Raw genomic sequence first — 11,227 nt, forward strand, 5'->3', positions numbered from 1 at the left:
CGCTGTCCAGGCAACAGTTCCCTCATAGGGAACTGCATAACATATGTCCGTCTTCATTAGTCCAGTCGGAACAGAAAGTAGGTCGTTAAACCCCCATTACATTTAATTTCTAACAAAGCGCAAAAATACAGGCAAAATGTAATTTTAATAATTCGCCGTTATTAATTTATTTAGGCACAAAATAAATGGTTTATTTTTATATTATCCTTGCAAGTTGTACATCTAACTAATCGCTTCTAATTGATAAGTTTCAGAAGACATTAGTGTTTGTGGCCATTATCACGGCGCGCAATGTCACAACTATTTTCAACAAACAGAGTTAGTTATATGGGCGTGGATTAACACCTAGATTTTAAGTACACAATGAAGTCAAGTCACGATGTTTCAATACAAATGAGTTTAGTAACACACCAAATTTGTTTTTGGGTTTTGGCACACTGAAAAAAACTGGAATGTACGCCATCAATAGGCACAAGGGTTTGTTTCATGGCCATCTTGATTAAGTTAACGCCAATTCTGAACCTCCTCTAAATGTACATGTATAAGATTTACCAATATACACTGACGCGGTAACTTTTTAAAGGCCACAACAATACCAATGTATGAGAGAGAGAGAAATGGGGTTTAACGTCCACTCGACACAAACTAGGTCATTTCGGGACTAACATATGGTTTGATTTTATTTCAATAATTCGCTTGCGCGTAGGGGTCTTTAGCAGTGGGAGGAAACCGGAGGGCCCGGAGAAAACCCACGAGATTGGAAAGGCGACCCAACTCCTTGTCACGTACAACCGGGGATTCGAAACCACGCCAGTTGACTCAATGACAGGCCGTATGACACAGCACGCACGTGCTAACCATTCGGCCATCCAACCCCCCACCAATGTATGACCAACAACGTCTATATGGAGAAAACATATGACTTGCTGTTATATTATGACATATATGACTTCAGTATCCCATTGCACTAAATATCCCAATTAGATTTTTATTTTATCTATGGACTTGATGAACGGAGAAATGCAATCGATAAGTTCAACAATAAGCATTAAGATGTTTAAACTGCGCAACCTAACACTTACACATATTTAGAATACACGCTATGTGATTTTAATGAAACGAGTTAATTAAATTACATTCGACCGAAAGACAATTTTGTAGTTTAATGGTTGAGTGCGAGACATTAAACATGTATTATGCAAGAGCTAAATCTGCCTATTGCAGGTCTTTCTTTAGGCCTGAAAATGTTTTCTAAAGTATTAATTAGACATTAATTAACTGATCCAGGCCTTAATCAACTCTCGATGGCACCAGATTTCTCTGATATTAAATAGATTAGAATGGTTCAGCGATACTTTGATTTAATCAAATATGGAGGACCGAGACTTAGCTTCGAGCAACCAGTACGTTGGTTGAAATTATTGCACACGTCTGTCAAACCTTCAAAAGCTAATATCTTCGCTTGCAATAGAGTAATTTGAATGAATTTTTCAAATTATTCATTTTACATCATCTACTTTCGAACTATCATAGCAAGAATGGCTAGTTCTTACATAATGTATCTTTAAGTAATATATTGATATTGATATTGAGCTGCATGTGCGACACGCAATAGCGCCATACACGTGGGAGGGGTTCATTGTCAAATATGACACTTCAAGAAAGGGTTGATGAAAACTGCCGCTTGCTGATTTATCCTATCCATGTTTGCTTTCCTATCGGTTCTTGCATAAGATTTACTGTTTAGCGTATCTTTGCTTTAGTGTGTTACGTTTAATTTGATCGTGAGACGTGTTCGTCGACGTCAACGTCAACCGGCAACACTGCAATAATTGGCCGTCGCACTGCAAGAGGAGTGGGTCAGATTGCACCAAATCGTGATTGGACGGTTGATTAGGAGCATGCCACGACGAAATGCTGAATGTCTGAGGATTGGTGGAGCATTTACACATTATAAAGACAAAAATCAAAAACATTCATTTTCACTTTTGACGAATTGCTGAATGTCTGAGGATTGGTGGAGCAATTACTCATTATTAAGACAAAAATCAAAAACGTCCATTTTCACTTTTGACAGTGTATCTCCTTGCGAGTGAAATGGGGCCGTCAGATAAGCCGCCCAGATGAATTGTTTATGTTCATGTGTAGGCAATTGGCCTGTTATTAACATACACTGGTTACCTCTAATAAAAACAGCAGTGCATTTGCGTAATTTTGTATTGTTTGTGAATAGCCCCTACCTTTTTTGAAGAGTATATTACGCAATGTCTTGCACGAGATCATTAGAGAACTTAAAATACAGACCTACCCAGCACGTGCATTTTAATGAAATACGCCACGTGGGTCCAATATTTCAACTAGTATAAATAATGTATGCTTGGCACATTGCCCGTGCCATTATTTGAAATAATGGTACGCCAACATCAAAGGATGACGTCACATCTGGATTTTAACGGTTATGGATCAAAGGCTCAAAGTTTGTTAGTCACAGCGATTTCACTCATACCTACTGATCCTTCATTTGATTGATGATTCTAACGGGGTTTTACTTTCTGAATTATTGATAAGTTATATAGACTGTTCTCATGGCATTTAATACGGTAATTGAACGGGAATACACGGGTCACAATTCTATGAAAGACAATTACTGCTTATTACTTCATGCAAAGTAGAGGAGGCAAGTCAAAACGTCGCTCAGCATTAATTGTATTCCATAGAATTGTGACCTGTGTAAATTAATATAGAAAGGAAATATTAAAAGAAATGGGGTTTAAAACAGTCCTTCTGCCATATTGATACTATCATAATGGTATATGTTCCATAGTAACGCATGTAATTCCACGAAGAAACTTATTGCCCGGGAAGTAGCCTTTAGCCCCAACCTAAAGACTAGACACTCGTTATCCCTGACAAGTTGGAACTCGGCTTAAAAAGAACTATAGACAATCAAATGTCAATCGTCGATGAATTATTTATTTGTTTATCTGATATTATTGTTCTATATGGTCTGTAATCGATTATTTATATATGTTTACGAGATATAACTGTTTTATCCGTTCAGTAATCAATTCAATGTATTCATAGATGGATGGGTGGATGTTTCCGGGATGTTTTCAAAAGGTTTTTTTTTTTCAATTAAATAATATTTACAAACTTCAACATCAAATATGAAAGCTCTGTGTTCCAGCTTCTTGTTTGGAAATATTGACTCAATAATATTATTTAACACAATCTTTGTTTATGCAGAGTTGTTTTAAAATAAGTATAGAGGAGCAGAACATCTGCAATAAATATTTGCGAACACAGCTCAGTTCGATATTCGAATTACCCAGAAACAACGAACGCTAACCCTATTTAGACTTAAAATACGTCTAATTAGAATTCTACTTTATCGGTTACTCTTTTTAGGTTTAAAATGGCCATTCTGAGTTGACGAGGTTTAAAGTCTATTCATTTCTTTGCCATTACAGTCTTCAATATTGATCTTTAACGACCAAAACGTCTTTCGTGGGTGCACATAGAAACATGATAAATTCTTCACACATGGTTAAAATATGAGCCAGTCCCTAACATTGTATGTTTTGTCAATTGCTTTAGCCTTTGATGTTTTATTCCGGGATATTTAAGGCTACCCGTCATATAACAGATATTAACACTGGAAGCTGATGTCGGTCGGTGGATTATCTCAACACAATAATCCCTGTTGGTGAGAATCTAGTATGAATTATTATTTATTATTCTTTTATTTCTATTATTGAATATTACACTTGATACCACTTCTTTTATATTTGGAAAGTTAGTATAGCTAATACATTTTGATTTAGAACAACTTATATGGTAATTCTGCAATAAACCAAGTCAAATTTGTTCCAAAAATGATTAAATCCGAGAAATGTCTAATTAGGTTAATGTGCCTACAAAGCTTCCTTCTTAAAGATATCATGAACTTATTGTCTATATGGTCAAATCGAAAATAACTGTTTTACGGCCATATCGCACTTGACTTCGTGGAGCCTTGGGTGTTTTTCGAAGAGCGTCGCCCAGAGTAGCAGAACAACAAGAAGAAGGATGGCGGCTGTAGCCAAGTCCCGAGTCCAAGAATGGCATGTTATAGTCAGAAAAAGTGGTGTCAGCAGCTTTCCTAACATTTGTTTTTTACATTTGTAAGCTATTTATTAGATGTTCTGTCCAGCTAAAAATCGAGACTGTTGGGCCGACATTTTAATGACCATTTATGTGTTTTATTTTTATATTCGATCACCTTGGAAACATTATTCATTACCTGTTTATTGTTCATAGAAAAGCAGACACAATGAACAAGAGTAAAAGGAAAAGAGAATTGTTTATAGAAAACCAGATACAATAAACAAAAGAAAAATAAAACAATGTTTTTAGGTTTCTTTATTAGATATAATTAATTAGAATAAGATTACAAACTACAATGGCTTCAATAAGATTACAAGATAAAAATCTAAGACCGTCAATCGACGCGGGGTTGTCGAAGGAATAAGCATTCCAAGTTTCATGTCGATCGTATTTGAATTTGTGTTTTTAGGAGCGTCAACCTCAAGAAGCAGCAAGAAGACAAGATGAATCGCGCTTGGCACCCAGTTCCTTGTCCAAAAATCCTACACGATCCTGATGGAAAACGCAAATTTTCATAAATATTTGAATATCGTTATAAAGTAAATGATTTTTAACAAAATGTATAATCATTCATATATATTATTCTGCTCGAATTTACAGCAGTTATTACCTGCTTTTGATATCACTAATAGGATGACCCCAACAAATTCAAACGTAGCTTCCTTCGGAGAAAGCCAGAGAACATATGATGTTCTATTTCGGATATTTAAATAAAAAAATAAAAATAAATATCCGGGCATTCTTTTCAAGTTTTAAATTATGGCCTTTAACTTGGTTGTACAGGCTGCTCTATTTTATTTGAATGAAATGTGTATTTCATATATTTTAACATTTAAATTTGCATCTCTCAGTACCAGACCCTATACATGGCACCGGAAATCACCAAACCTCTGTACGCCACTGTTGGTCAGTCTGATAATATTTTATTAGATATAGCTGCGAGAACAACACATGGGTATAGGCAATTTTTCAGCGCATGTATTAGACATTTGTATTTTTGAAACAAATCAAAGACGTATTTCTATCTTTTTATTTCCTTAAAATAAGAACAGATATTTTGGACTCCTCAGCTTGCGTCTGTATTATTTTCTTTAACCTAAAATTTATATAAAGCTTTTGAAATACTGCATCTGAATAAGAATTTTACTTATTTCTGCACGTAAGGCATGGGCGTCGATACATATGGCGACATTTAAGGAGAGGTGCACCGTGGAGTTTTTAATTCAACAGTTGTTACGTGTTTTGAATTTTTTACTAATTAAGATTTTAACAATACTATTTCATCAAAGTCTAACGAAGCCCACGGTTTTTACTTTGATCCATTTACGCCTTCCTGTTATGTATTTCTGTTTTAGGGTTAAATTAAGTTTAAACCGTAGGTAACACTTGGGCAGGAAGTATTCAGAAAGGTATTTTGTTTATTATATTATTTATATTACAGCTGAAGGTAGGACGTACATATATTGTTTTATGCGATATATGTTTTACTTCATAAAATTATATTGTATGTTCCATTTTAGGAATTGGTAATAAAGCTGAATAAAGCATAAAAAATGGATTTAAAGACGATGATTGGATTCAATTTGCTGATAGTTATGGCAGTATATGTTGACGCTCAGTGTACTATGGATCGATCTTATATCGACGAAGATCTAGACAAAGATAAGTTCCAGGGAAAATGGTTTGTGACCTCTTGGTACTATCATGGAACTGGACAAGGGAAAGCGCCTATGTTGGAAAATGCACAGACCGTGTATACCCTAAGGAATGACGGCAACTGGAACATAACTTACGGTAAGCTCTCATCATTATAACAATTACTTTTTAAAACGTCATCAAACTTTATAGTAATTTGCGTGTAATTTTACAAAAGAAAATTGAATTAAACTGCTTAAATGGCATTTAGAATAAGAACTGGATACACGTACATTTAGACTAGAATTCTTGAGTCTTTATCAAGTAAAAGTACCAAAACCTCACAATTGAAACAACGTTCAATATAATAAACACTGATTGTAATCAATAGAATTGTTTCCTGTTTACAGTTATTGTTTACAATGGCATATTGTTGAGTGAATATCAAACTAAACATTATTTAGCGTAAACGTCATTCCATAAAAAATCAATATGTTTGAATAAAAACTATATATTTTAGCAAATTGCTGTCACATAAATTTATCTTGGTCGTTTCAATCAGTGGGAAAGAGTTTATCTAACGCCTGAGATTTTTTTCGTTTTCAATTAAATGTCATCAGTTAGTGGGAAATATCGAAGTCTTCTCTCTAAAATAGTTTATTTCGTGAAATAAATTAGTTAATTCCGGGTGGAAACCACATTCATCCCAGGCATATAACTGTCTGAAGTTCTGTAATAGTTTTTCGAAGACATACAAACCTCCGGTATACATTATGTGGTTGGCGATAGTAAGTCTGCAAATATCACATTATCCCAAAGTACCTGTATGTTTTTTTTATTTATATATATATATATCAAAGTTATCATTTAGGCTCTTCAATTAATTACGTAAACTCATTATTCCCCGTCTTCATCAGCCCAGTCGGAGTAGATGGGGACGTTAAACCCCACTTCATTTCATTTGTTAAGCACATTAAGCGAAAATCTGGAACTGTCACTTTGAACATTTGCCTTTCATACTTCTTGACGCACCTGTAAAAGAAAAAAAAATCACACAAAAAAACAGAACAAAAAAAAAAACAACAAACAAACAAAAGAGATACCGTTTTTGTTTTCCAATTTACTTGTAATAAGAAAATTTCGTGGAGATTATACATAGATTTTATGTCAAGAATAATAAGTTTATTTGCACGCGCGAAAACCCCCATGGCTATTAAAAAGTGCTATAAGTTATTCCAAACATATATAATTTCTCATTTGAATTGATTAAAACTACAAAAGTTAACGTGACATATATGGATCCTGATACAATTTAATTTAAGGAAATTTACTAATGAACATGGATTTAATGGTCATGAAAACCCCTTACTATACTTGTATTCAGATCAGGGCTGAATTAACCATTAAGGTATCATGGGAAATGAAGTACCACAGAATTTCTGCTTTGTTTCATGACGAATTCAAAATATTAAGAATTTTTAATTAGTTTTTCATTGATTTTGTCTTTTTTTTTACTTTTACCGTGTATAAAACCATTTGCTTGACTGATTGTTTATGATTTATTTTTGTTTACATTTTGAATTGATGCATCTCTTCCCCAAGCGAACACACTAAGTGTCCTTATCTTGAATATGTAGTCTTAAGTTACAAATCAACTGACAACTAAATTCATACAAATTCAACTAATTCATGGAAATGATTTACCAGTTCATTAAATTGAAAAAGGTTGGCCAGCGTATCAGTATGGATATACCGTATACCTGCCGAAATATGTACTCATTACCATTACTTCGAACAGATTTTACATAGTTGATAGTCTGTTAAATTATTTCCAACCATTAACGACCCATCCATTCCAGATAATGGAAGACCCCGGTGTTATTTGTATCAGTGTCATTGCTCACAGTGTGTAAAACTACACTTATAAATCCACTTCGTATAGATGTATATGTCATCCAGATAAACTGATAACAATAGAACATATAACATTAACTAAATGAAATAAAATATTACACAGAAGACTTTGTAAGGGTTTAAAAGGAAATACATGTATTAGAATCGATTTCATAAGTTTTAACAGCCCATGTGGAACAAATGCAATTAGTGCCATTTATCAGGATATCTATGTTTGCCGTAAATCAAGACCGGCAGCCACTTTTGATCCACTATTGTTAAAAAATAGTGCATGAACGAATATATATAGGTGGCGGCATGTACTTTGGTGGGGTATTATGGGAATGTCTACAGCCATAATTTGTTTTAAGCTTTTGATGAATGACATTATATAATATGATAACTTTGTTTAAACAACTCATTATATGAGACAACGCTTATAAACATTCGATAACGGCAATATAGAACTCTCGTAATAGATATAATCGCCGCGAAACATCGATGTGATGTACCCTGAATGTTTTGCCCGACAAAAAATCTTTGGTGTGTGCAGGCCTTAAATGTGTTTCCCACACGCCAGGATAGTAGTGGGTTATAGTCAAAATGACGATATTAAAGACACGGTTGATAATAGATCAGAGCTTGCGTGTCAATCATCAATCATGATCAGCCCCAGAATGCACATATTAACATCAATCTCGTGAAGTTTATAGTGTACGTACTGCAATTCCGTGTATTATTTTAAGGATGAAAAAATCCAATATTGAACAAATTAATCGTTATCTGTAAACTAAGGACCGTCTGCTAAATATTGACAATTAGACAGGCCTAAATTTAATAACACCAAAATATTAAAATCATAATAATGATAAGATTGGTCTAACAGATATCTATGTAAGACCGTGACTGTTTTGAATACACAGGAAGTGATCTCATAAATCTCGACTTCCAAAAGACTTCCTGTCTTCGACCACTATTAGGTTGCGTCTAGTTTTAAATTATTGTATATACCCGAAATATTAAGAATGTAGCAATTGTTCCGTAGAACTAAATTTTTCACAGGAGGTAAGAAAACACCCATTAATTAATAACTATGTCCTCCCCTTTTTTCATATTTATATTTCCTCTCAAATAAAAGTGATACCATCAAAGTCACATTTAAGCAGTACAATTAAAATACATCTTCTTTATAATGCTCAAAATTTGTCAACATTAGAAGTGATTTTTATGAATTCTGCTATAAATTGGAATATGCATTGGGAAATATGTTTGAATGAAAATAATAATTTCTCCATCTATAGTTAGTTGTCAATTGAGATAATGGTGTTGACTCGATCAATACCTAAAGTTGCGAATATAAACATAGGGTTTTCATCAATTTTGAAATAAGTGTTTCTAATCCAAATATTTTGTAGATTACATATTGAGTACATATACATAAAATATAATATCATATTTCCTACCATTAGTGTCTTTGCACCAGAGTGTTGGTGGAGTTTGAATTTTACAAAAATCAATTTTTATTTTTTCAGCTGTAGGTGTGTTAGATGGTCTTTGTTATAAGAACCCCGCAATGGCTACCATCGACAAAAACACCGACAGAAAAATCTGGGTTTTTGATTTTTTCCTCCACCAAATTCTTGCTACGGATTACGATAACTTTGCTGTACTCTACCAATGTAAGAACGGTATGGAGTTTTGTTCCAAAGCTAATACCCAGTTAGTGGTACTTGGCCGCAAACCACAAGCAAACCCTGGTTCAAAGGATGCTGTTGACAAAGCTGTTGAGAATGCTTGCATAGCAGTGTCAGATATGTTGGATGTGACCCAGAATCAAAGCTGTCTTTGCGACACTGACGTGATATCCGGTATTTTTGAAGCCTGTCAACTAGAATAATTGACTTAAAATTATGATTTACTTATATTCTCAATACGAAAAACCCTACTTTCGATTGCAAAATCAACGAAGAAAATAACAGGGTGAACATGGAAATAAGTTATAGGGTTATTGACCTTGTTTACTTCCTGCACTGGTTTGTTCTATGTATTGATTTTTAATTAAATATAACAAAGTGTATTTCTTGTTTTTAGAAAATTCGATATTTATAAATATTATGAACCACCCGTAATTACATTTTGTACCTGATTTAAATGACCTCATGCTCACCTGTCTCTCCGGTCATTTAGGTATATTTACAAAATATTAAAAGTCTGCCTAAATTTTGATTGTGTAAATTAAAGAGAGAGAGAGAAGGAAATGGGGTTTAACGTCCACTCGACACAAACTAGGTCATTTCGGGACTAACAAATGGTTTAATTTTATTTCAATAATTCGCTTGCGTGTACGTACGGGTCTTTAGCAGTGGGGGGAACCGGAGGACCCGGAGAAAACCCACGAGGTTGGACAGGCGACCCTACTCCTTGCCACGTACAACCGGGGATTCGAAACCACGCCAGTCGACTCAATGACAGACTTTATGATACAGCGCGCGCACGCTAACCATTCAGCCATCCACCCCCCCACCCCTGTAAATTAAAAGGGGACCTGTTTGGTGGCATATACATCGAATGTACATAAATTAAATATACTCTTCAAAAAAAGTAGGGGCTATTCAGAAACAATACAAAACTGCGGAAATGCACTGCTGTTTTTGTTAGAGGTAACCAGTGTATGTTAATAACAGATCAATTGCCTACACATGAACATAAACAGTTCATATGGGCGGCTTATCTGACGGCCCCATTTCACTCGCAAAGAGATACACCGTCAAAAGTAAAAATAGACGTTTTTGATTTTTGTCTTAATAATGAGTAATTTCTCCACCAATTCTCAGACATTCAGCAATTCGTCGTGGCATGCTCCTAATCAGCCGTCCAATCACGATTTGGGGCAGTGCCACGGTCAATTTTTGAAGTGTTGTCAGTTGACGTTAACGTCGACGAACACGTCTCCCGATCAAATTAAACGTAGCACACTAACGCAAAGATACGCTAAACAGTAAATCTTATGCAAGAACCGATACGAAAGCAAACATGGATAGATAAACCAGCACGCGGCAGTTTTCATCAACCCTCCCTTGAAGTGTCAAATTTGACAATGAACTTCTCCCACGTGTATGGGGGATCACGATGGCTAAGTGGGTAAGGCGTTGGCTCGCTAGCCTGGAGGTCGGAAGTTCGATCCCTGCATTGGCCGAGAAAGTTCAGCCAGAATTACCGGCGTGGTTCCCCCTTGTCAGTGATGCGGGACGGAGGGTCTGACAAGGACAGCTATCTAGTCGTTCGGAAGGGACGAAAAACCGAGGTCCCGTGTACACATTGGCGTGCACGTTAAAGATCCCTTGACAGTTGGAATTCGATATACGAGTAGGCCGTAGTGCCACTGTCCGGGCAAAATTTCCCTCATTGCACACTGTATGGCGCATGCCCGTCTTCATTAGCCCAGAACATTAGGACGTTAAACCCCATTTCATTTCATTTCATTTCCCACGTGTATGGCGCTATTGCGTGTTACATGTGTAGTTCGCAGTGGTTCTGTTGGGGCGATAAGTTT

General features: G+C 35.4%; 1 long non-coding RNA gene across 3 annotated transcripts; it reads left to right on the forward strand.

Moving 5' to 3' along the window:
- Positions 1 to 3,612: 3,612 nt before the first annotated feature.
- Positions 3,613 to 9,751, forward strand: LOC126831665 (uncharacterized). 3 transcript variants are annotated; one of them, XR_007684249.2, is made up of 3 exons: positions 3,613 to 3,706; positions 5,667 to 5,940; positions 9,207 to 9,751. It is a non-coding gene; the product is annotated as an uncharacterized LOC126831665 (long non-coding RNA). The 3 variants fall into 3 exon arrangements; XR_007684248.2 differs by having other exon boundaries at positions 3,624 to 3,717; XR_007684247.1 differs by lacking the exon at positions 3,613 to 3,706 and adding an exon at positions 5,452 to 5,555.
- The last annotated feature ends 1,476 nt before the right edge of the window (positions 9,752 to 11,227 follow it).

The sequence above is a fragment of the Patella vulgata genome, chromosome 9, assembly GCF_932274485.2.
Source record: "Patella vulgata chromosome 9, xgPatVulg1.2, whole genome shotgun sequence".
Classification (NCBI taxonomy): Eukaryota; Metazoa; Mollusca; class Gastropoda; family Patellidae; genus Patella; species Patella vulgata.